The following is a 25848-nucleotide window of genomic DNA, read 5'->3' as shown; positions in this document are numbered from 1 at the left end:
CATAGATGCATTAATAATATAAGAGATATTGTGATATCCCAACAAAATCCTGTCCACCATGGAGCAATCTTCAACTTCACCTGCAACTAGCAACGCTATAAGAGGGGCTGAGCAAAAGCGGTAACATGGCCAAACAATGGTTTGCATAGGAAAGGTGTCAAAGGTTAGAGGTTCATGGCTATATGGGAGGCTCGAATAAACAGGTGATAGGTAGCGCAGCAAAGCGATAGAACGAAGCAACTAGCATAGCAATGATAGTAGTGAGATCCAGGGTAGAGGTCATCTTGCCTGAAATCCCGCAAGGAAGACGAACGAGTCCATGAAGAAGACGAATGGATGAAGCCGAACCAAGCGTAGACGAACGAATCCTCACGATCGCAACGAAACGGGAACTATCGAGAAGAAGCACACAACATGGTAAACACACCACACATATACAAGACATGATGCACAACAAGCATGATGCAGGACAAAGCTACATGAAGCTACTCATGGCAAGAGATGATGCAAACCAGAGAAACACAACAAGGCAAGTTTAAATGAGGCCGGGAACAACATATAACAATTTCGGTAAGTCCTCATATGCATATTTCGAAGTTGGTCCAGATCTGAATAAACCTTATGTTCAAGTTGTTAAACAGCAAGTTAAGATGCACCAAGATGATCTACACGAGATTCTAGTCAAGTTACATATAAAGTTCATTTAGTTCGGAGCTACGGTCTAGAAGATATGAGCAAAACAAGCTAAACATGGCATTGATGCAAAATGCACCCAAACATCAAGCAAACACACCAAAGCATGGATGCAACATGATAATATGAAACTACATGCAATTATAAGCAAGTTTCATATAGAGCACACTCAAAACGGAGCAACGGTTCAACACACACACATGAAACAAGTTTAAAGGACAAGCTGTCCAAAACAGCAACTAGGCATATTGCAAGCATCAAAACAACATGCTACAGTACCCCAACATGATAATAAAAGGCATGGACATGATGCACAGGTAAAGCATTACAAAACATGAACACTGAGCTATCTCCACAAATCACTAGAACATGCTCAAACACACATGGCAAGATTGCAAGTAATAACAATTCAGACTTTGCAGAAAATAACATCAGGTTGCAATGTTTAGAGCTATCAATCAACATGTTACAGGAACTTATAATAGCAAAACAAGACATGGCATGATTCTACTCAAAGCATAGATCAAAAGTCCCTTAGTGACCATAAGCCAAAAAGGATCAGAAAATATGATGGCACCCATGTAAACATGGCAAGTTATAATACAGATTCAAACATGGCAGAAACAGAATTATGAAGGCATGTAGATGAGCTTGTGCAACTCACTACAGAGCAAAACATGGCATGGCAAGGCAACCAACAGTAAGAAGACATGTTTGTGAAGCTAAGCATGGCAAGAGCAAGTCCATAGCATGCAAGGATCAACTACAACAACCTTGGCAAAATTGAATAACATGTAATCAATCTGCCAGGAAACATTTTGAAGCAAAAGTAGAGCACGAAAATGACATGGTAGACTACTCCATAATTGCAACCAGGGGCATGAATGGATAGAGAACAACCACATGTTCAAAACACCCTTACTGAAGTATCTCAAAATATGCATGGATCTCTCTGTAGCATCAAGTTTACATGGCATCAAAATAACAGCAGAACAGGGACAAATCAGCAACATCACGATGCCTAGTTTGCATGCTTGTGCTAGTCACCACATTGATCACAAAAATACATGGTAAGCACCCCTGTAAAGATGGCATGGCATAGATCAAAACACATGTAGACATCAACCTCATAGGATGCACACATCAATCATGGCAAAAATGACAAAAGAGCTCGTTCTGTTAACAGACAACAGAAAACATTATGAAGCACTCTTGCAACGATGATTCAGGCATCAAGATGAGCTCAAATGAATATGGTGCAATGGAATGAAGTGATGTACTCGTTGAGACGAACAATTTAACATATTACACGCACGAAACAGAGCTACGGATGCAGAGATATGATGCGATGAACATGGCATGATAATGTCAAAACTTCGGGGACTTAGCCAAATTTCGCCTCGCAGATCCAGATAGGGCACGGTTGCCGAGGTTCGTCGGAGCGGGGTCGTACTTGGCCGGAGAGGAGGAAGGAGACCGGAGAGGCGGCCGGCGGGGTCGGAGCGAGGCGGATCCGGGCGCTCCTGCCCGGATCTGACCGGGCCGGCGACCGGCGAGCTTGGGAACTCCTCTCCCACGAGCTTGGCGCGGAGGGGCGAAGGAGAGGTGTCGGTGTCAAAACCGGCGGATCTCGGGTAGGGGGTCCCGATCTGTGCGTCTAGGCGGATGGTAACAGGAGACGAGGGACACGATGTTTTTACCCAGGTTTGGGCCCTCTTGATGGAGGTAAAACCCTACGTCCTGCTTGATTAATATTGATGATGTGGGTTACAAGAGTAGATCTACCACGAGATCAAGGAGGCTAAACCCTAGAAGCTAGCCTATGGTATGATTGTTGTTCGTCCTACGGACTAAAGCCATCCGGTTTATATAGACACCGGAGAGGGCTAGGGTTACATAGAGTCAGTTACAATGGTAGGAGATCTACATATCCGTATCGCCAAGCTTGCCTTCCACGCCAAGGAAAGTCCCATCCGGACACGGGACGAAGTCTTCAATCTTGTATCTTCATAATTTTGGAGTCCGGCCGATGATGATAGTTCGGCTATCCGGACACCCCCTAGTCCGGGACTCCCTCAGTAGCCCCTGAACCAGGATTCAATGACGATGAGTCCGGCGCGCATGTTGTCTTCGGCATTGCAAGGCGGGTTCTGCCTCCGAATAATTCATAGAAGATTGTGAACACCAGGATAGTGTCCGGCTCTGCAAAATAATTTCCACATACCACCGTAGAGAGAATAATATTTACACAAGTTCAATCTGCTGACGTATTCGATGGCGTGACATCACACTGTCACCAGGCCTTTACTTAAATTGTCTTTATTGTTCCACCTCAGCGCGTTTAGCGAAGCGGTTTCCTTGGCACGTCTTGTCAAAGCAGAGATCGTGTTCCCCTTATTCCGGGATTCCCATCAATACGGACGTGGGTAACCCAACTGCACCATCAATCGCGGCGCTTGGGGGATAAGCGAGTTTTACCAGGCCGGTGGGGACACATGTTTTTTGTCCGCCCATATAAGGGGATAAAGATCTAACCCTTTTCCCTGCGCCTTCTTCCTCCTTAGCTTACCCATCTCTGCGAACCCGAGCTCCAGCGCCCAAGCCCGCACATCCCACCTCAACCTTCTCCGATCATGTCCAGAGCGGGAGGCAAATGGATGGCCTCCTCCATTATGGAGGAGCACATCAAGAAGCTGCGCGACGCCGGATATCTATCCAGCGATATTGCGCACCGGCTCCCCGACGAGGGAGAGCTCATCCCCACCCCTAGGCCCCATGAGAGGGTAGTTTTCCTTCCCCATTTCCTCCGCGGACTGGGCTTCCCACTTCATCCCTTTGTCCGAGGGCTCATGTTCTATTACGGCCTAGATTTCCATGATCTGGCCCCGAATTTCATCCTCAACATCTCGGCGTTCATCATCGGGTGTGAGGCCTTCCTCTACATCCAGCCCCACTTCGGCTTGTGGCTCAAGACCTTTAGTGTCAAGCCGAAGGTTGTGAAGGGCAGCCAAGCGGAGTGCAGAGGCGCCATGGTGGGCAGGATGTCCCACGTTACTTGGCTTGAGGGCACTTTCGTGGAAACCATCAAGGGGTGGCAATCGGGGTGGTTCTATATCACCGAGCCGCGTGACCCTGAATGGGCAGCGGCCCCCGAATTCAGATCTGGGATCCCCACACGGCTCACCTCCTGGAAAGAGAGCGACCGGATCTGGGGTGATTCGAACGAGCTGACCGGACTCCAAACTTGCGTCCAGAAGCTGGTGGACAAGAAGCTCAAGCTCGTCAACGTGGTCCAGGTCATGCTCATCCGCCGGATCCTCCCGTGCCAACGACGGGGCTTCAATATGTGGGAGTTTGATCCGGCGCAGCACCAGATCCTGAATGGGCTCTTCGACACTACGTACGAAGAGGTCTGGAAGGTGCTGTTCAAGGGTGACGAAACTCCCGCATCCGCTACCGAAGATCGCGGATTAAGTTTGCAGCGTCCAGCTGACGCGGTAAGTGATTTCATCCCTTACAGAATGCTCGTTTTCCATAGTTTGACTCTATGCGGGATCTAAACTCCCTCATCCCTTTGACAGGACTGGCTGGCGAAGGCCGGACAGACTATATGTCCGGCCCCATTGCCGGAGGACCCAGTGGACGCCCGTCTAACGGGGCTGCTGGCTCCGGCACCCCATGTGGTGCCGGAGAAGAAGGCCAAGAAGAAGGCCACGGGGACTCGGAAGAGTTCCCGTTTTCAGGTGCTATCGGATGATGAATCCGAGGCCGACTCCTCTCACCAAGGTGAGGAGGAGAAGAAGAAAGCCTCTTCCCAAGCGGGGGGAGAGAAGAAAAGGAAGGCCTCTCCAACAAGGGAGGCCGAAGGGTCCAAGAGGGGAAAAACTCTTCCCCCGGACTGCTCCGCCAACGCCAGTGACGACAACGAGGACTGGCCTCCAAGGGCCAAGCCCCTGGCGAGATCGTGAGTATCCGGAATCCCGAATAACTTCATGGTTTATCTTTTTTCCTTTGCCACACAATGTCTTTCTAACGCCGCATACAACCCTTCAGTCCGCCCAAGGACGATCTCCCTGCTTTGTCGAGCGGGTCCTTAGGTGCGTCGGATATGGATTACCTTCCGACCGCCTCCTCCCCTCGAGACGCGGACGATGCCGAGGTGGGATCCCGGGAAGGGACTCACCAGGAGGAGAAGGCGCCAGAGGTGTCGCAGGACAACCTCCCGGGCTTTGCACCGGACTCGGCGCCGGAGCCCCTAGTGGCTCCGGAGTCCGACGGGCGACCCCTTCGCAAGAAGGGCAAGACCGTGACGCCGACCGCTTCCGTCCAACCGGAGGCGTCGGATAGATTGCTGGAGGCGCTCAATAGCGCCTCTATTGAAGAGGAACACCGCACTGTCATGAGTGCGGTGATTCAGAAAGTTCAGCTCGCCAAGAGCGGGCTGACCGAAGCCTGCAGCAGCCTTCTAACAGGCTTTGAGGTAAGAATTTCAATATGTAAAAAATGGTACCGCATAGACAGTAGCCCCTGATGCTCGGTTCGGTGTTCGGAAAGAAAAGCCGGACTGAGGATCCAATAAGATATACGCAGGAGTTAAAAATATGTCAATATGGGATTGTAGGCTGCACCGCTGACCTCTGTCGCACTGACTGCGAAGGTCGATACTTTGAAGAAGGACCTCAAGCGGTCCGAGAACGAGCTCGGCCGTGCCAAGAAGTAGCTCGAGGTCAAGGAAGGTGAGTAACACCATATTAAAATTGCACCTTACAGAAAAGGATTTTGGTTGCAAAAAGAATAACGAGGATAACGTGGGTTTTGCAGGGGCCACTAACGAGGTGGCGACCCTGAAAGAGGTGGTGGCCGCGGCCGAACGTAATGCGGCTGCGGAGCGCACCGAGCGAGAGAAACAGGAGGCGCGGGTGGCAGAGGTACAGCAAGAGCTCCAGGATCTCGTGAAGAAACATGAGAGCCTGGAGCGTGACTCGAAGACTTGAGAGTCTGAGCTTGCAACGGCTCTTGAGAGTGCCAAAGCCGCTAAGGCCGAAGCCTACAAGGCCCTCCAGGAGATAGAGGCGGTGAAGAAAATAGCAGCGGGTAAGGCATTTTTCATGCAAAGTAAGCATGTGAGTGTTAATTACCTGTCGCTTACCCGAGTTCGGAGCTCTCCAGGAGCGTTCACAGATCTTCCCTGCAGCGTGTCCGATGCCGCCGCATTCTACCGGGCCGAGGAGGGGAGCTCAACGGAGAAGGTCTTCTGGTCTCAGTATGCTGAGGCCGGACATCCGGTGCCCCTTAGCGACCAGCTGAAGCAGCTGGTCGAGCTCCACAAGGCGGCCGAACAGGCCATGAAGGGCCTCATAGTTCGGCTGTGGCCTAAGGAGGCTATGCCTGGGAGCTACTTCGGCCTGGTGCGGCGGCTGGTGGATGCGTGCCCGTGGGTTGAAGTTATCAAGCACTCCGCCTGTATTTAGGGTGCCCGTCGGGCCCTCGCCCACGCAAAGGTGCACTGGGGCAAGATGGATGCCTAGAAGCTTGTGACGGACCCCCCACCAGAGGGCAAGGAGCATCGCACGCCCGAGATGTATTATAGGAGTGTGCTGAAGGGCGCCCGCATTATTGCGGGTGAGTGTTCCAAAGAAGAAATTTTTGAGTAGACTCGCGTTTTGTTATCCTGTGCGCTGAAAACTAAGTTCATATGCGCGAAGCAACACTTGTTAATTTAAAATATTACCTTCTGTGCGGCTATTTATCAAATCTGAGAGATGGCAAGTCGTCGGCTTCAGCCCCCATGCCACGAGTGCTGGGGTGTTCGGGATAAATTTGGGCACTCTTGTTCCCATATTTGGGTCCATCGAGGGAGGCGCTCAACACAACGAACAAGGCAACTGGACTTATAATGCTTGAACACTCTCACTTAGCCATAGAATTCTGTAATTTTAAATTTCAGCGAAGCCCCTAGTATTCGGAAGGCCGAATTTGGGGCGCTATCCACGCCTTAGCCGGACAGAATCCGGCTCCTCGCTCGAAGCGGCATAAGTCTTTAGGGACTCGCAAAGAACCTCTCGAATAGCAACCAGCTCTTGCCTCATCATGAGGTCAGTCTTAGCTTTCTCCACTGAGGCGTTAACCCAGCTCAACTGGGGCGCAATCGCAGTGGTTCTCCCAGTGCTACCTTAGCCGATAAAATGGAACGTAAGGTACCAAAACATGGGAGCCGGGAAAACCCAACTATTGACCCAAGAACATGATTCGAAGCCGATGCATATAATGCTATAAGTTCGGGGTGCCGTACTTGTGAAAGTGTTCGGACTTATCACACCATAATGCGGGAAACATAAGCCCCTGGTGTATTTAGCCGTACCAAAACGTACAGATGCAACATGTCATAGATGAACATATGTATAAGAAAGGAATGCAATTGGAAGCAAAAAGGTGCTGCATTGCTTTATTCAATAAAAACCGCTGTAAGTGCAGAACGATACAAATGGTGCGGTAAGCAAGGGATGGGACTGTTTAAACATGTCCCCTCCAGGGGTAGGCTACGAAATAATGCATAAAACAGATTTAATGCTCATAATGGAGACCACCTGGATATTCGTTGTAGCCTTTCTCCTTCCCTGGCTGTTGCATCGTGAGTTCGGCATCTCTGCTGCCGGACAGGGCCTCTGACAAACGGAGTCCTGTGGGTAAAAAATAAAAGGAAAAGAAAAATAACGACACACTTAAGAGCCCCTGGTGTGGTTGAGCCGCAGTCTGGGCCTGTCGTGGTCGCGCCCCTTGCCCCATGCCCATGGTATCTTCAGAGTGTAATGGAGTACGCGAAGGGTCTTTCTTGATGTTTTACAGGGGCTGGGGTTGGGGCCGCACTGCTACGCGTGCTCGGAACGTGCCAGGTGGTCGTGTTGTAGGTTACTCCGGGCACGCTTAGCTGTGTCCGGCCGCTTGGCGGCCGGACTCGAGAATTGCCTTAAGAGGCTGCTTTGTACTTCTGCCGCGAGAGCCGCTGTATGTTCCTCCGTTCGGAGGGAGTATTCAGTGTTTCCGTTGACCGTGATGACTCCTCGAGGGCCTGGCATCTTGAGCTTGAGGTATGCGTAGTACGGCACCGCGTTGAACTTTGCGAATGCGGTATGTCCGAGCAAGGCATGATAGCCGCTGCGGAACGGGACTATGTCGAAGATTAACTCCTCACTTCGTAAGTTATCCGGGGATCCGAAGACCACTTCCAGTGTAACTGAGCCTGTACAATTGGCTTCTACACCTGGTATGATGCCTTTAAAGGTCGTCTTGGTAGGTTTAGTCCTTGAGGGGTCTATGCCCATTTTGCTTACTGTGTCCTGATAAAGCAGGTTCAGGCTGCTGCCGCCGTCCATCAGGACTCTGGTGAGGTGAAATCCATCGACGATTGGGTCTAGAACCAATGCGGCGAATCCACCATGGCGAATGCTGGTGGGGTGGTCCCTTTGGTCAAAAGTGATCGGGCAAGAGGACCATGGATTGAACTTCGGGGCAACTGGCTCCATCGCGTATACATCCCTGAGTGCACGCTTCCGCTCCCTTTTGGGTATGTGCATTGCGTATATCATGTTCACCGTCCGCACCTGTGGGGGAAGCCCTTCTGTCCTCTATTGTTTGGTGTTCGGGTCTCTTCCTTGTCATCGCTATGTAGCCCCTTGTCGCTGTTTTCGGCAATTAACTTGCCTGCCTGCTTGAACACCCAACAGTCCCTATTGGTGTGGTTAGCCGACTTTTCAGGGGTGCCATGTATCTGGCACAAGCGGTCGAGAATTCGGTCCAAATTGGACGGACCCTGAGTAGTTCTTTTAAATGGCTTTTTCCATTGACCGGGTTTAGAGCCTCTGAATCCGGCGTTGACTGCCGTGTCTTCACTGTTGTCGCCGTTAATGCGGCGTTTGTTTTTGTTACGACGCGGCCTGCCATTACGGTCCTTACTATCCGGACTACCAGAATGTTTGCTGATGTTGTTGCTGCGTGCTAGCCAGCTGTCCTCGCCTGCATAGAAGCGGGTCATGAGTGATGTGAGGGCTGCCATGGATTTCGGCTTTTCCTGTACCAGATGCCGGGCAAGCCACTCATCGCGGATATTATGCTTGAAGGCAGCGAGGCCTCCGCATCCGGACAGTCGATGATTTGGTTTTTCTTGGTTAAGAACCGTGTCTAGAATTGTCTAGCCGATTCGTCTGGCTGCTGAATTATGTGGCTTAGGTCATCGGCGTCTGGTGGTCGCACATACGTTCCTTGGAAGTTATCGAGAAATGCGGCTTCCAGGTCTTCCCAACTCCCAATTGACTCTGCTGACAAGCTGTTAAGCCAATGCCGGGCTGGTCCTTTAAGCTTGAGGGGGAGGTATTTGATGGCGTGAAGATCGTCACCGCGGGCCATATGGATGTGGAGGAGATAGTCTTCGATCCAAATCGCGGGGTCTGTTGTGCCATCGTAAGATTCTATATTCACAGGTTTAAACCCTTCGGGGATTTGATGATCCATTACTTCATCTGTGAAGCATAGTGGGTGTGCGGCGCCTCTGTACTGGGCGATGTCGCGACGGAGCTCAAAAGAGCTTTGTCTGTTGTGTTTGGCCCGGCCGGACTTACTGTGTCCGGGGTGACGGTGATCGTCACATATCGTGGGGCGCCCACGTGATCCATAGATCGATCTTGATTGTCTTGCCCTATCCTCCAATATATCTCGCAGGTCCGGAGTGTTCCCCTGTGGCCTTTTGCTTTTCGAGCGATGCCGGGGTACGGGTCTAGTGAAGGGCCTTGAGGCCTCTCTGTCGCGACCACGGGGTGGTCGATCAGCCGTATTGTCTCCTGGTGACGCGGGTTCATATGCCTCCTCCTCTAATCGGGGGAGCAACTTTCGTTTAGGGTAGCTTTTGGAGGGGCGTTCGAGCTCATGCTCTTCGGCCGCGAGGACTTCGGTCCATCTGTCGGCTAGCAGATCCTGATCAGCTCTAAGCTGTTGCTGCTTTTTCTTGAGGCTGTTTGCTGTGGCCATAAGCCTGCGTTTAAAATGCTCTTGTTCGACGGGATCCTCAGGCACGACGAATTCATCGTCGTCGAGGCTTGCCTCGTCTCCGGAGGGAGGCATGTAGTCCTCTACCTCTTCTTCGGCCGCTCTCTCACGAGGGCTGGCGTCCCCCTCCTCCTGCGCTGGATCTTGCTGGAGTGGGTTGTCTTCGGCACTATCCGGTGTATTATTGTCTTCGGTGCCGGAATCTTCATTCTTGCTATGGCGGGATTTAGAGTGGCGCCGCTGACGCCGGCGCTTGGGCTGTTTCTTGGAGGGGTCATCCTCCGGTATTCCTTCGCCATTCCCATCCTTTGGGATATCCACCATGTATATGTCGTATGAAGAGGTGGCTTTCCAGTGCCCGGTGGGTGCTGGTTCTTGGTTGTCTCCGGCATCGTCGTCCATACCGTCGATGTCCTCAGAGTCGTAATCTAGCATGTCGGTTAGATCGTCGACAGTGGCTACCAAGTGGGTGGTGGGTGGGCTCTGAATTTCTTCGTGGTCCGCATCCCAACCGTCCTGGCCGCAGTCCGGCCAGGCCTCTCCTGATAACGAGAGGTACTTTAGCAAACTCAAGATGTCACCAAAAGGTGAGTGTTGAAAGATGTCCGCCGCGGTGAACTCCATGATCGGCGCCCAATCGGATTCGACTGGAGGGGGCGCGGGAGGTCCGGAGTCCGGCACCTCGGAGTCGCGAGCCTCGTGAGGGACAAAATTAGTGTTCGGCTCTATCGCCGTGGAGGTTGCGGCGCCCGAGGCGATGTCTAGCCATCCGTCCTCGATCTGCACGGCCGGCTCCGAATCGAAGATCGGAGCGGGCTTGAATGCGGCCTCCCGGGTACTGTCCGGCTGTAGAGCTAAATCATGCCCATCGTGACAGTGCGGCATGCTCGGCCGTGGCTCGAATCCGTCGAGGATCAAGTCCCCGCGGATGTCAGCCTTGAAGTTGAGACTTCCAAATCTGACCTGACGACCAGGGGCGTAACTTTCAATCTGCTCTAGATGGCCAAGCGAATTGGCCTGCAGTGCAAAGCCGCCGAATACGAAGATCTGTCCGGGGAGAAAGGTCTCACCCTGGACTGCGTCGTTGATGATGATCGAAGAAGCCATCGAGCCTATCGGTGATGACACAGAGGAACTCTCAATGAAAGCACCAATGTCGGTGTCAAAACCGGCGGATCTCGGGTAGGGGGTCTCGATCTGTGCGTCTAGGCGGATGGTAACAGGAGACGAGGGACACGATGTTTTTACCCAGGTTCGGGCCCTCTTGATGGAGGTAAAACCCTACGTCCTGCTTGATTAATATTGATGATGTGGGTTACAAGAGTAGATCTACCACGAGATCAAGGAGGCTAAACCCTAGAAGCTAGCCTATGGTATGATTGTTGTTCGTCCTACGGACTAAAGCCATCCGGTTTATATAGACACCGGAGAGGGCTAGGGTTACACAGAGTCGGTTACAATGGTAGGAGATCTACATATCCGTATCGCCAAGCTTGCCTTCCACGCCAAGGAAAGTCCCATCCGGACACGGGACGAAGTCTTCAATCTTGTATCTTCATAATTTTGGAGTCCGGCCGATGATGATAGTTCGGCTATCCGGACACCCCCTAGTCCGGGACTCCCTCAAGAGGGCCGGGGCAGGGACCGGGCTCCGGCGAGGCATGGGGGCGGCGAGCGGCGGAGGAGGGCGCGACCGGGCGGCGGCCGACACTGCCAGGCGGCGGCGCGGCACACGCCGGCGCGGGAGGCGGCGGGGCGTGGCCGGGTGGCGCGGGAGGCCGGCGGCGGGGCGGACGGGCGGCGGCGGCGCGAGGGCCCACGCGGGCCCCGGATGGGCTCCGCGGGCCGGCAGCGCGGTGGGGAGAGAGAGGGCGCGGGCCGGGACACGTGGCGGTGGCGGATAGGGCGAGGGGCGGCGCGGAGGCGACGTGGCACACCCTGATTCGTTGGGGCGACGTGTTCGGCGGACATGTCCGGCGTGGATGGACATGTCCGGCGGCGCGAGGAGGAAAAAGACTAGGGTTAGAGGGATTCATCCGCGAATTTCGGGGGAGAGGCTATATATATAGTTTCTGGGAGCTAGGAGAGTCCAAATGAGGAGCGGTTTTTGTCCACACGATCGTGATCGAACGACCGAGAGCATGGAGGGGAGTTAGATGGGTTTTGGGCCAGTTTGGAAGGGGTGTTGGGCTGCAAAGTGAAAGGGGGGTTTCGGGCTAGGCGGTTAACCGTTGGAGTATCAAACGACCTCCAAATGGCACAAAACTTGACAGGCGGTCTACCGGTGGTATACCAAGGCCGCTTGGCAAGCCTCGGTCCATTCCGAGAACGTTTAATACCCTCTCACAACGAGAGACAAAAGGGGGACGCCGGATGACATAGGAGCGCCGGATCGCAAAACGGACAACGGGGAAAAAGCTCGGATGCATGAGACGAACACGTATGCAAAATGAAATGCACATGATGACATGATCAAATGCAACACACAAGCAAATGACATGGCAACAACGGCGAATAACTGGCAGACACCTGGCGCATCGAATCCGGGGCGTTACAGTCTTGTCCCGTAATGACAAGCAATAGGCTTACCGACAGTACCCCGATGCCACCTCCTGTGTACCACTATGGCAATCCCCTTGCCTATAAAAGGAGGCCCAAGGCATCCAGGAGAATGATTCAGACCCTTGGACAAGTTACACTCGTTGTAGCTAGCTCAAGAACTGCGAGAACACAGATATACACATCAAAGCAGGACTCGGGTATTACGCATCCTTGCGGCCCGAACCTGGGTAAACGACCCGTGTGTTTGTGCGGTCTGCTGATCCTGCTCTTCTCATGACCCCGCGCCCCGCAACCGTAGTAGGGATTCTTGTGATCCCATAGGTGTCGTTTCCCACCGACATAATGAAAACTAACAAACTATGTTCTCAGCCAACTTTGCAACTACAATTCATCATATTAGCATCGAAGTAGAAAGCATAAACGCGGCATCCTCATTAGGATTATCGAAAAATTTCTCTTTCATAACAAGATTCAACAAAACGACATTAATATCATAAGACTCCGCACTAGCGTCGGGAGGAGAAATCAGAGTACTAATAAAATCATTATTATTAGTATTAGAGAAGTGACTTGTCTCCATCGTATCTACTTTTCCAAACTCTTTTGCCCTTGTTTTGGACTCTAACTTGCATGATTTGAATGGAACTAACCCGAACTGACGCTGTTTTCAGCAGAATTGTCATGGTGTTATTTTTGTGCAGAAATAAAAGTTTTCGGATTGACCTAAAAATTTACAGAGAGTAAATCTAGAATATATAAAAAATATTGGCACAAGAATCAACCAAAGGGTGGCCACCTAGAGGCCACAAGCCCTGGGGGGCGCCCACCCCCCTGGGGCACGCCCTGCAGGCTTGTGGGCCCCTTGGAGCTCCTCCGACCCTAATTCCAACTCTATAAGTACCTATTCACGGAGAAAAAAATGGGGAGAAGGATACATCGTATTTTACGATACGGAGCTGCTGCCACCTTCTGTTCTTCATCGGGAGGGCAGATCTGGAGTCTGTTTTGGGCTTCGGAGAGGGGGATTCGTCGCCATCATCATCACCAACCTTCCTCCATCACCAATTTCACGATGCTCACCGCCAGGAGTGAGTAATTCCATCATAGGCTTGCTGGACGGTGATGGGTTGGATTAGATTTATCATTTAATCGAGTTAGTTTTGTTAGGTGTGATCCCTAGTATCCATTATGTTCTGAGATTGATGTTGCTATGACTTTGCTATGCTTAGTGCTTGTCACTAGGGCCCGAGTGCCATGATTTCAGATCTGAACCTATTATGTTTTCATGAATATATATATATTTGTGTTCTGGATCCTATCTTGCAAGTTGTATACAACTATTACAAGTTATGATCCGCATACCCCAAGGTGACAATAATTGGGATTCTTTATGGTGATTACCGTAGTTTGAGGAGTTCATGTATTCACTAAGTGCTAATGCTTTGGTCCGATTCTCTATTAAAATGGGGCCTTAATATCCCTTAGTTTCTATTAGGACCCCGCTACCACGGGAGGGTAGGACAAAAGATGTCATGCAAGTTCTTTTCCATAAGCACGTATGACTATATATGGAATACATGCCTACATTATATTGATTAATTGGAGCTAGTTCTGTGTCACCCTAGGTTATAACTGTTGCATGATGAATGCCATCCAAAATAATTATCCATCACTAATCCATTGCCTACGAGCTTTTCACATATTAATCTTTGCTAAGTTACTTTGTCGTTGTTGCTGTTACAATTGCTACAAAACTGCTATTGTTACTTTTGTCGTCGTTACCGTTACTTCCATACTACTTTGCTACTAAAAACTTTGCTGCAGATATTAAGTATTTCAGGTGTGGTTGAATTGACAACTTAGCTGCTAATACTCGAGAATATTCTTTGGCTCCCCTTGTGTCGAATCAATAAATTTGGGTTGAATATTCTACCCTCAAAAACTGTTGCGATCCCCTATACTTGTGGGTTATCAAGACCTTTTTCTAGCACCGTTGCCGGGAAGCATAGTTCTATTCTCTGAGTCACTTGGGATTTATATTTGTGGATCACTATGAGGATTTTGAAAGATACTAGAACCAAGAGGGGAGGTAAGGAACTGCCATCTAGTTCTGCACTTGATTCACCTTCTGTTTCGAGTAAGCTTGCGACACCTACACCTGCTATTGATTCTAATATGTCGCATGTTATTGATGATGCTACTTCTGCTATGCATGATGCGTATGATGATACTACTGCTTTGCTTGATAATACTGTGCCACTAGGTGAATTTCTTGATGAACAACTTGCTAGAGTTAATGATATTGAAAATGTTGAAACTGAGGATATTTCTGAAACTGATGAAATTATTTAAACTGACAACTTTGAAACACCTGATAAGATTAGCTCTCCTAGATATGAACTTCCTGTTATACCTAAGGGTTATGTTATGGATGGAGAGGTAGCTAGGAACTTTCTTGCTTGTAAGGATAGAGATGATCTTAAGAAATTATTATGCAAGTGGAAAGAAAAATCTTTGAATGCTAGAATGCAATATGATCCTAAGTTTGTTACTTCACCTATCTTTGTTACTGATAAGGATTATGAATTCTCTGTCGATCCTGAGTTAATTACTTTGGTTGAATCTGATCCTTTCCATGGTTATGAATCTGAAACTGTTGTGGCACATCTTACTAAATTGAATGATATAGCCACCTTATTTGCTTGTGAGGAAAAATTCGCTATTACTATATTCTTAAGTAGTTTCTTTTCTCATTAAAGGGTGATGTTTTAATACTCTTGCTCCTGATTGTGTGCGTAGTCCCCAGGATATGATTTACTACTTCTCTGAAAAATATTTTCCTGCTCATAAGAAACAAGCTGCTTTACAGGAAATATTTAACTTTGTGCAAATTGAAGAAGAGAGTCTCCCACAAGTTTGGGGGAGGCTTCTCCAATTACCTAATGCTTTGCCTGATCATCCTCTCAAGAAATATGAAATACTTGATATCTTTTATAATGGACTAACCGATGCTTCTAGGGACCACCTAGATAGTTATGCTGGTTGTGTTTTCGGGGAACGAACTGTTGAGCAAGCTGAAATGCTATTGAAAAATATATTGAGTAATGATAATGATTGGATTCTTCCCGAACCACCTCCTAAGACAACTCCAAAGAAAAGGGGTATTCTATTTCTCAGTCCTGAAGATATGCAAGAGGCAAAGAAATCTATGAAAGAAAAAGGTATAAGAGCTGAAGATGTTAAGAATTTACCACCTATTGAAGAAATACATGGTCTTGATAACCCGACACACATAGTAGAGGTAAATTCTCTCTATAGAATTTATGAAGGTGATATTCCTCGGAATAAGTTTGCTAGTCAATGCTTGGATGAATTTGATAACTTTATTGTTAAGCAAGAAAACTTCAATGCATATGTTAGTAGACAATTGAAACGTAATGCTTATATGCTTGACTGCTTGGGTGACTATACGTGTAGAAATTTTAATGATCTCAAGATTATTAGTAAACATGTTTCCATGGTAAAATCTCAAGTAGAACAAGTTCTTAAGGCATATAATGGTTTGCTCAATGAGATGAATAATAAGAACAATGATCATGTTGTTAGAGTTATGACTAGAGGTGTTAAAATGACTCAGGAACCTTTGTATCCTGAAGGTCATCCTAAGATAATTGTGCAAGATTCTAAGAGAATTAATACTGATACACCTAGTCCTCCAAAGAGGAAAAAAGAAAAAACAATAGGACTTTGCATGCTTCTAGTGAACCTGTTATAGACACACCTGAGAATCCAAATAATATTTCTATTTCTGATGCTGAAACACAATCCAGTGATAAACATGAACCTAGGGACAATGTTAATGATGATGTACATGTTGATGCTCAACCTAGTAATGATAATGATGTGGAGATTGAACCTGTTGTTGATCTTGATAACCCACAACCTAAGAATAAACGTTATGATAACAGAGACTTCATTGCTAGGAAACATGGTAAAGAAAGAGAACCATGGGTTCAGAAACCCATGCCTTTTCCTCCTAAACCATTCAAGAAAAAGGATGATGAGGATTTTGAGCGTTTTGTTGAAATGCTTAGACCTGTCTTTTTACGTATGCGTTTAACTGATATTTTGAAAATGTCTCCTGATGCTAAGTATGATGAAAGAAATTGTTACAAATAAAAGAAAGATACCGTAAGCTGAAATTTCCACCATGCTTTCTAATTATACTTTTAAGGGTGAAATACCAAAGAAACTAGGAGATCCAGGAATACCAACTATACCATGCTCTATTAAAACAAACTATGTTAAAACTGCTTTATGTGATTTGGGAGCCAGTGTTAGTGTTATGCCTTTCTCTTTATATCGTAGACTTTATTTGAATAAGTCAACTCCTACTGAAATCTCTCTGCAAATGGCTGATAAATCAACTATTATACCCATCGGTATTTGTGAGGATGTGCATGTTGTGGTTGCAAACATTACTATCTTAACGGACTTTGTTATTCTTGATATTCCCAAGGACGACAGTATGTCGATCATCCTTGGTAGACCCATTTGAATACTCTAGGGGCTGTTATTGATTGCAACAAAGGCAATGTCACTTTTCATGTTAATGGTAATGAGCATATGGTACACTTTTCGAAGAAACAACCTCAAGTTAATAGCATCAATTCTATTGTAAAAATTTCAACAATCACTATTGGAGGTTTTGAATTCCCTATTACTATTGTCAAAAAGAAATATGATGTTCTTACTGTTGGGGACATGCATATCCCCGTTGAGGTAACCTAGTGTTATACAAATATTCTCCGGTTTCATGTCATTTGGAAGAAGTTTTTTTTGATAAAAACAGTGGGGAAAACCCCCACTGTGATTCTCATTTTCATTATAATAGGGAACAGTTACATATGGATTTACATGATGGATATATTACAGGTCAATGAAGAGTCTACAAATGATCTAGCCAGCTTTGCATGCCCTCTTTCAATCCTGGTTTTGCCTTCTTTATAATCATGCAGTAGTGCTCCTTGAAAGTGGCAATGCAATATGCCATATTTTTGACCTTGATAAAAAATAATGCTATTTCTGTGTTTCCAGAGACTCCGGCATCCAGCAATCAAACATTCTTTAAAGCATCCATGGGTATCTTGCTTCCTTACCTCCAGGAGCATTTCCATAAGGTTATGATCAGTGTTCCATTGGTAGCCAATGTTCATCCAGAAGTTTTGGCTGAAATCACAGCTAAAAAAGAGATGCATTAGATGTTCATTAGGTTCATCATCACAAAATTCACACTTACTAGTCTCAATGTAGAAATTCTTCCTGTTTAGTAGGTCTCTAGTGTTTAATCTGTCTTGTAACAGGAGCCAGAAGAAGAATTTCTGCTTGGGTAAAGAGCATGATTTCCATATCCATTGATAAGGTTTAGGTGCATCAACAGGGTTTCCCATAAGTTCAAGGTATATTCTCTTATTAGAGTACCTTGTGTCACCCCAATAGAATTTCCAAGAATCTGATAGCTGCTAGTTCTCTCTGTTGTTGATCAGCTCTCTAAGATTGGTACTCTGTTGTACTGCAATAGAAGACATAGGCAAGTGGAACAAATCATAAAATTCACTATCCTCCATGTTGCTGATAGATGCAAGAGTTGTGTCAGTATTCTTTGCATAGGAAAATAGTTGAGGCATTGACTGTGATATTGTATAAGAACACCATTTATCTGACCATAGCTTAATTGTATCACCTCTCCCAGCATAGCATATAGTCATGTTTTTGAAGTCTTGCAAATTCGAGCAACAGTCTCTCCACCAAAAGGATCCCACCATTGTAGGGAAACTAGGTACCTCATCATTGTCATAGTAATTGTTCCATATAAGATTAACCCAGGGAATATCATGCTTATTGAAGAAACTGTAAAGAAATTTAATAAGCAGAGTTTTGTTTTGTGTTCTCAGATCTAACACACCCAGGCCCCCTGCCTTTTTTGGCAAGCAAACATTATCCCATTTAACAAGACAATTACCTTTTTTGTTGATATCCTTACCATACCAAAGAAAATTCCTGCCAGACTTTTCAAAGTGGTCCAATATGGTGAATGGTACTCTTATACAACACATAGCAAAAATTGGCAGAGCAGCAACTATGGATTTGAGATGAACAAGTCTCCAAGAGTATGACATTAATGAAGCAATGCTAGAAAGTCTATGATCAAGTCTTGATACCATGGGCATCAAATCTGCCACTTTAGGTCTTGTAGATCCCATTGGTAGACCAAGATATGTGAAAGGCATGGCTTCTTTTTTGCAGTTGAAGGTATTTGCCAGCTCCTGAGCTTTATCATCAGACATATTGATTGGTACCATGGAAGATTTACTATAGTTTACAACAAGCCCAGTGAATTTTGAGAAGTTGTCAAGTATCTCAATGAAACTTCTAAATTTGTACCTCATCAGCAGGCAAGATAACCAGGGTGTCATCAGCATATTGTATGATGGGGTAACATTCAGTAAAATTAGTCTTAATGGGTAGAGATAGTGTTCCATTTCTCCAAGCATCATTAACCATGATTTGCAATAATTCTCCAACCATAACATATAGAAGAGGGGAAAAAGGATCTCCTTGCCTGACACCACACTTACATTGAATGCATTTACCTGGAACACTGTTTAGGATGACAGATGTAGAAGCAGTAGATAGGATAGATGAGACCCATCTAATCCATTTGTTGGTAAAACCCAGATGCTTCATCATGAATAAGATAGCCTTGTAGTTCACTTTATCAAAAGCCTTAACAAAGTCAATCTTAAAAATAATGATCTCTTTCTTGGATTTGTGGCACATATGTATGTATTCAAAACTCCATGCAAGGCAATCCTGAATATTCCTTGTCTTAATAAACCCATATTGATTCTTGCTAATTCTAGATATAATAATCTACTGCACTCTATTAGCAAGGAGTTTAGTAAGAATTTTGATAGGCATACTTACAAGTGAGATGGGCCTATAATCATCAGGAGTTTCAGGTTTGTCATTCTTGGGTATCAAAGTAATGTAGGCAGTGTTAACAGGAGCTAGGGAAACAATTTCATTGTAGAAATCATTGATGAATTTGTAGAAATACTGCTTGATTATGTGCCAGCATTTCTTCATAAACAGGCCATTAAAACCATCAGGTCCAGGAGATTTGTCATTGGGCATTTTATTGATGATATCATCAATTTCCTCATTACTGAAGGGCCTGTCTAGGTCATAAAGATCCTCCTCCATAGCAAGATGGGATATGTCAAAGTTTTGTGTGCAGATTGTTTCAGTACCAATCCTATCTTTAAAAGAGGCCCATAGTATAGCAGCTTTATGATCATGATCAAATACTTGATGTCCATCCATAGTCATAAGATATGTGATGTAGTTGTGCCTAAATACATAAGTAGCAATTGCATGAAAGAATTTGGTATTTTCATCACCAAGGTTTGCCCATCTGATGTTTGCCCTGATTCTCCAGTAGATTCTCTTAGCCTCCAGCAACTTGTTTGTATGTTTGATGAGCAATTTCCTGAAAAAAAATTCCACCCTAGCTAGTGGTCTTTGATCCTCAATGCCATCAAATAGTTTCACATAGAAACAACAATTATCAATGATTTTGTTCAGTTGGGAGTATTGCTTGCTCCATGATTTCAAACCTCTTCTGATAGATTTAAACTTGGAGTTTAAATTCTTAGCAGAATCAGAGAAATGAGTGGAATTCAACCAATGTTTCTCCACAGTTTCAATAAAACCACTGAATTCAGTCCAATACTCTTCAAATCTAAATATCTGGCTTCTGGGAATATTGCTGTTAATCTGGATTTTGATAGGCACATGGTCAGAAGAAATTTTAGCTAATGGAATAGCCATAGTAGATGGATGGGCAGTAGTCCAGTGGGAGCTGGTAAAAATCTAGTCTAACTTTTCCAATAGAGGTTGATCTTGTTTATTGCTCCATGTGAAGGCTCTTCCTTTGAGAGGGATTTCTGCCAGATCCAGGTTTACAAAGATATTATTAAAAGTCATCATACTAGCAGGATCACCACCAGGTTTGTTTCTATTGTCAGGACTTCTTATGAAATTAAAATCACCCAGAATCATCCATTACTTAGACTGGTTCATATTCAGACCCATAAGCCAATCAGTAAATTCATGTTTACCTTCAGTGCTGTTAGGTCCATAAACATTAGTGAGATACCAGCTGGTATTATCCAGATTAGATGTAAACTCAATGGTGATCTGATAGTAGTTTTGGGATATCACTTTGCCCTTCATTAAGTTGCCATTCCAAATAGTAACATTAAGTTGCCATTCCAAATAGTTTTATTGCTTGCTGCACTACATGTCAAAAAGCTAAGTCACGACTCAATCCTCATGGTTTATATATGCCTTTGCCTGTACCTAGTGTTCCTTGGGAGGATATATCTATGGACTTTGTTTTAGGTTTACCTCAAACAAAGAAGGGGAGGGATAGCATATTTGTTGTCGTGGATAGATTCTCGAAAATGGCACACTTTATACCATGTCATAAAAGCGATGATGCTGTTAATGTTGCTGATTTGTTCTTTCGTGAATTTATTTGCTTGCATGGTGTGCCAAATACTATTGTTTCAGATCGTGATACTAAATTTCTTAGCCACTTTTGGAGATGTTTATGGGCTAAGTTGGGGACTAAACTGCTTTTTAGTACTACTTGTCACCCCCAATCTGATGGACAAACTGAAGTAGTCAATAGAACATTGTCTACTATGCTTAGGGCTGTTTTGAAGAATAATAAGAAAATGTGGGAAGAATGCTTGCCTCATATTCAATTTGCTTATAATCGTTCATTGCATTCTACTACTAAGATGTGCCCTTTTGAAATTGTGTATGGTTTCCTACCTCGTGCACCTATTGATTTGTTGCCTCTTCCATCTTCGGAGAAGGTTAATTTTGATGCTAAACAACGTGCTGAATTGATTTTAAAAATGCATGAGTTAACTAAGAAAAACATTGAGCGTATGAATGCTAAATATAAACTTGCTGGAGATAAGGGTAGAAAACATGTTGTGTTTGCACCTGGAGATCATGTTTGGTTACATTTGCGTAAGGATAGATTTCCTGATTTGCGCAAATCAAAGTTAATGCCACGTGCTGATGGTCCTTTTAAGGTGTTGGGGAAAATAAATGATAATGCATATAAACTTGAGCTGCCTGCAGATTTTGGGGTTAGTCCCACTTTTAACATTGCAGATTTGAAGCCTTATTTGGGTGAGGAAGATGAGCTTCCATCGAGGACGACTTCATTTCAAGAAGGGGAGGATGATGAGGACATCAATACCATTGTTACACCCACAGCCCCTACTGCTACATATACTGGACCAATTACTAGAGCTCACGCACGCCAATTAAATTATCATGTACTTTCATTTCTTGGTAATGATTCTAATGTTCATGAGAATATGATGCTGCCTAAATTGATACATTTGTTTTGCTTACAAATGAAGGGCCTAGCTTGGAAAAGGATGAACATTGGAGCAAGAACAAGCATGGAGATGATGGCATGCGCAAGGGGAACAAGAACGGAGTTACAAGTGATGATTTCAGGACTTTGAAGCCACCATAATGGGTGCATGAAGCCTTGGACGAAATATACAAGATGCCACTTCATAAATTTCGTCCCGAGGCTATTCTAGGTGCTGCGTCACCTTATTATTGGGCCAGGCCCATGTAATTTCGAAATACATCAGTATAGGCTATTTTTAGAGTCCGTATATGTGGGGAAACAAGAGATAGGGTTGATTTCGGACCCCTCCACCAAGGGCCACGAAATCCCCCCCTTCCTCCATATATACAGCCCTTAGGGCACCGTTTAGACTTTGGGGGATTTGTTTAGTTAAAAGTTAGCCATTGCAACTTCGTGTACTTCGTTTGTGTCCAACGACCTGACCAAGACCGCTTATGGATCCCCACCTTTATCAATACTTCATCTATATTCGCAATATTCAGATTGCCCTATCATATTCTTGCTTGTTGTTCGATTGCTTGCAGGAATAGACCTTCGTGGTCAGGTTGATTGTGCTTCGGCGTGGTCAATTACCTCTCGGAGTTGGTTTAGCGACTGCTAAGGCGCAACGTCGTGCACGTTTGTAGTCGGATCGTCAAAGTCGTCTCCACCAAATCGATAGTTATCATCTCATCGAAAGATCGGGACACCTCCGACTCTATCAAGTGGTATCAGATTTCCAGGTTGCTCGATGAGATTTTATAGTTTTTCGTAGTTTAGATCGAGTTGGTTCTTCATACCTACAGTCCATGAAAAAGCCACAAAAAAAATTTAGGGTTAGTTCATCATATCCGAACCAATCTGAGCCTTTGCATAATCTTTTTAGGGTTTTGCTTTGTTGAATTTGCGGTTGCATCGTCGTGTCTAGTTGCTGGTCTTAGCGTCTAGTCCTTTAGAGTTTCGAGTTCTATCACAATTTGTCACGCCGCCGCCGCACCATCTTCATCGTTGTTGCTATATACCACCGATCCATATCCATATACCACCATCGCTATCATATACCACCACCGCTGCCATATCCTACCACCATATATCCACCGCCAATCCGAGTTCTTTTCGTATTAGGTTTGTTTCCGTGATCGATCTAATTTCCGATTCGTGTTTCCTTGCCTGAGTAGGTTTCAAAAAAGAGTCTGGAGACCCCTGGGCAGTTTTTAGGCCAAAATTTCGGCGACCGAAAATATTTTTTCCCTATCCTATTTTTAGGTTCCCAGGAGTGTTTTGAGACATTCGCCATCATACTGATTTTTTGTTGCACTTTTTCGTCGTCGCTGCCCTGATTTCTGAAAAAAAATTGTCAAAAAATTTCGTGCCCATCCTGTCAGTTTGACCTGGGAAGAGTTTTGAGACACTCGCCATTATAGTGATTTTTCACAAAAAAGCAGCGCAAAAAAAATAGCGCAAAAAAAACAAAGCGAAAAAAAAGTTCCAGAGTGTGCTTTTCCCTTGTTTACATGCAGCGCCGTGATTTTTCTTAGTGTTCTAGGCTCGCGTCTCTAGCACGGTCTAGCCTAGGACCAGCACAGTACCGTCGTTGAGCGTTTATTCAACTTTGTATCTCTGAATTGATTGTTGCTGACCCTTTTTGCTACCATATTATAAGCCTTCCCAGCTCCACATACATCTACGTCGTGCGTTTGACTCTCCCTGGTAATCGCTCTATCCAAGCTTTGAGACTTTTGACTACAACGGTTGCCGATCACCACCTGCTGCTGGGTAAGAACTGGTAAGAATTTGAGATTCGCTTGAAGGATTTGAGACACACCACCACCACCACCACTTCCTAGTGGTCTGTAGAATCATATTCTTTTGTGTTTCTGTTGCTGCTAACCATGCCAAGATCACAAGTCGACGAGATTGACTGGGAGAACATGACAAAAGCTAAGTCACGACTCAATCCTCATGGTTTATATATGCCTTTGCATGTACCTAGTGTTCCTTGGGAGAAGTTTTGGAAGAAGTTTGTTAACAAGACTTATCAACCTTGTTAATGGATTCCTTTTGACGGGCATGAGATGGATGAATTTAGTAAACACCCCACTTTTTACTTTCTGCTATTTAGAATAAATAAAGCAAAAATACTATTATTTCCCTGTTTTTTGAATTATCTGTGCAATAAAAAATGACCAGAAAATAAAAGTTCTTCAAATGCCCTGGAAATTTAGTATGATTTTTTCTAGAATATTTGAGAATTTTTGGCACTGAGAACACACCAGGGGGCAGCACCAGTGGGCCACAAGCCCATAGGGCACTGTCGGATTTTGGGTTCCGGCAGACCCTCTAGGTTCGAACTCTGGGGTGAGCGTGGAGATCGCACCTCCTGCCTACCTACGTCTCGTCGCCTTGCAAGGATTTAAACTACACGTAGAACAACACAAGGGACACGAGGTTTATACTAGTTTGGGCCACCATTGTGGTGTAATACCCTACTCTAGTTTGTGGTGTGGTGGATTGCCTCAGGGGCTGATGATGAACAATACACAGGAAGAACAACCTCGCGAGGGGTGTTCTTGTGTGGGTGGTTCTGTCTAAGGTTCGATTGTTCGATCCCTGTGGATTAATGGATCTCCAGATGCCCTACTCTTGTGGTGGCTAGTCCTATTTATAGAGCAAGGCCCTGGTCCTCTTCCGAAATATTGAGCGGGAAGGGTGCCAACAATTGGCCATTTTGAAGGGGAACATCTAGTACACTTATCCTGACTAAAGTCGGTCCTCGCCTGCCAAAGACTCTGGCGGTGACGCCGGCTTGGGCTCCACTATGACCTCCATCCTGCCGTTCTGCTGGTCTTGGTCTTGTTGCACCGAAATGGTTGCCTTTGCTTGATACTCTTGCCCGCGCTTGCCCCCTTTGCACCAAAGAGGAAACAAGGACTCTGCGCAAGCCGGCGCCCGCCTGGCTTCGGTCGTCATGGCTTGCGTCATGGGCACCTCATGAGGTACCCCGCCTTGATCTCTCCGCCTCCTCGCGAGCCAGCTTGACGAGGCCGTGCATGAGGAAGCTTCCTGTCGTCTTCCCCACGAGGGTCTTGAGCATGTGTTGATGAAGATGGGCCATACTGGGCCACTCCTTGAGCCACGCCGCAGTTCGCAGGCAGGCAAGTCTGGGTACCCCCGTTCCTAGAACACCGACAGTAGCCCCCGGGCCCAAGGTGCTCCTGGACTTGGCTTAGCAAAGAAGCGAAGGGGCAAGTGCGAAGCGCCGCGGCCCCATCAGCCTGCGGCCTTGGGCGCCGCGTGGCGGTTGATTGGACGTGGGCGTCCCTGCTTGTCAGGGTCCCTGTAGTTAGACCTGCTTAGGTTTCGCGTCTTTTGTTCCCGCGAGGAGCCAAGAAAACACCCCGTGGGGGTTTGTAAGGTGCTCGTAGTTCCATTTGTTAATATGATCCTTGTCGTGAAGCGGTGTGAGATGCTCGTCCCATTTTAGCTTAGTTCTTCCTTTTGAACCTCGCGAGGGCTCATTGCGTTGCGCCGACAGGTCCCGGTCCCAAGGCAAGTCTCAGCCGTTGCTGGTATGCCAGGTCGCGATGCCATGGTCAAGGCCAGGAGGTGAGCGGCCCGGGGTCCAGTAAGAGCCCCTGAGTCGCGATGCTCAGGAGGTCCCCTTTAGCGCTCAAGCAGCCATCGTTCAGTGAGAAAGGAGCACGACGTTGCCAAAACGGGACTGCATTAGGTGCGAGGTCGGTGCTGCGATAGCTAGTATTTCCGGTGGATGACTTATCTCGGGAGTCAGAAGCCACTCCTTGGCGCGGCGCCAGGCCCACGCATCGGCAGCTGAGGAGTTGCCTGGCGAGGTCCCCATGTGCCTCTTCCCTCTCGCCTTTACTCCCCTTCGTGCTCTACGTCCTCAGGTCCCGGCCCTCGAGCGAGCTCAGCCGTCGCTGGTATGCCAGGTAGCGATGCCGTGGACAAGGCCAGGAGGTGAGGGCTGAAGAGCCAGTAAGAGTCCATGAGTCGTGATGCTCAGGTACCCCCCCTTTAATGTGCAA

This window comes from Triticum aestivum, chromosome 7B (genome assembly GCF_018294505.1).
Source record: "Triticum aestivum cultivar Chinese Spring chromosome 7B, IWGSC CS RefSeq v2.1, whole genome shotgun sequence".
Taxonomy (NCBI): Eukaryota; Viridiplantae; Streptophyta; class Magnoliopsida; order Poales; family Poaceae; genus Triticum; species Triticum aestivum.
This window is presented reverse-complemented; position numbering follows the sequence as displayed.